The 1714-nt window shown below is 47.2% G+C and overlaps 1 protein-coding gene across 3 annotated transcripts in view; it reads left to right on the forward strand.

The window, feature by feature from the left end:
* The window catches only part of GRIA1 (glutamate ionotropic receptor AMPA type subunit 1), a 120562-nt gene that overhangs the window by 58043 nt on the left and 60805 nt on the right, over nucleotides 1-1714 (forward strand). The gene's annotated exons all lie outside the window — the stretch shown is intronic.

The following is a 1714-nucleotide window of genomic DNA, read 5'->3' on the forward strand; positions in this document are numbered from 1 at the left end:
TGCTGGGTGAGCTCCACTGTTCCAGGTTCCCTACTTGTTTGACTCCTTTGCTGAGCCCTTTACACCCCCTTACTCCCCAGCTAGTTTGCTTTGTGCTAATTCCTCCAAGCAGTGTGCACAAGATGTGGCACCTCCTGATTCTGCTGAGTCTTCCTCCAGTTTTTGAGTTAGGCTGGAGGTGTGAATTGGCACTGCCAGATTCCTGCTCTTCCAGCCTCCATGTACTGCACCAAATTCTCACACCTGTGCCAGCAGGACAGAATGATTATGGTACATCAGTGCTGAATATGGATTTCTGTGGACAGGAGACAAATACAAGCCCAGGGGCAGCAGGTTCAGTCCACGCTTCAACTCCAGCCACGATACCTTTTCCTCTCACACCTACAGCCAAGTCCTTCCCCACCACTGGAAAGGGCCCTGCAGGTGGTGCCCTGCAATTCTCACTGCTTTACTGCTCATAATCAGCTCACTCTTACCTCGTGCTTCACACGTCTCCTTGTCTAAGGTACCTTTCATCTCCCGTCTCACACTTCAGCTGCTCCCCGTCTGGGACAGGGACTGATGTTTCACCCAGATGCACAGCTCAGTGACGAGCTCAATCCATCCTTGCTGGATGTCTCTGGGTGCTCCTCTGTTATGTATAATAACAAAGCAGAGAGCAGGTTGTGACCTCAAAGCAAAGGTCACGTTCATGAAAGAGAAAACAGATTACTCCAGAGCACAAAACCTTCTCTCTGACCATGGAGCAGCTGCAGTTGAACAAAATTTTGGACAAGACCTAGGCAGTGAATTTGACTTTTCCATAGGGTATATCAAATTTCTAGGATTAGTAGTGTTGGGTTTTTAAGCCTGGTTTGTCTAACAATGTTAAGTTGTATAGTCAAATATTATCTAGTCTTCTTGATATAAACAGGAAAATAGGTCTTACTTTCAAATTTCTTCACATAACTGGAAGAAGAGTTAAACCTAAATATAGGAAAAGTGATTTGTAAGAGCACTAAAAATCCAGATACTGTGATTATTTGTTTTGCAATGCTATAAAAATATCAGTTCCTAGGGAGAAGAGGGACAAAGCTGTGTTTTACTACAAAAAATATAGAGCAATTCCAGCAGACGTCTGTGCCTGGGAGGCAACACTCCAGTGAGGGATAGGGCTGTGAACAACTTTTTCGGGCCTGTGTAGTCCATTTTCATCCTTTTTTGCATTCTTGCTCCAAGTCCACTGGGATTTCTGAGAGCAGAGGTAGCTGTCCCAGTGTGAGAAGGTGATGCCAGGTTTTTCATAGTGTACAGATGACTGGAGGGATTCAAAGACAGTGTTCAGCTCATTATCAAGTGAAATTCAGCTGGGACTGTACCTTGGGCTGTAACTTGGGTTGCTGGCTGATCTCTCAGCTCACCACACCAGCAGCCTCTGTGGGAATGTCACTGTGCTGTTTGCCCTGTCCCTCTGACTGTTAGAGCTGTTCCAAGAGCTGCCTCAGCCTCTTGGGGACATTTCAATGCATTTGTCTTCTTCCCTGACAAGCCAGTCTCTGTCTCTCGGTGGCAGTGGGTTTGTGCTCCATGGTGAGCAGGAGAGCCTGGGATGGCTGTTCAGCATTTGTGCCTCCCACACCCACACTGCTGCTTCCACAGACTTTTCATTTTTCCTCCACACACAAAACACAAATAACACCGGTGGCTCCAGCAAGGCTCCAGCCCTCGCGCTGCC

The sequence above is a fragment of the Corvus brachyrhynchos genome, unplaced genomic scaffold, assembly GCF_000691975.1.
Source record: "Corvus brachyrhynchos isolate BGI_N302 unplaced genomic scaffold, ASM69197v1 scaffold21, whole genome shotgun sequence".
NCBI classification, from domain to species: Eukaryota; Metazoa; Chordata; class Aves; order Passeriformes; family Corvidae; genus Corvus; species Corvus brachyrhynchos.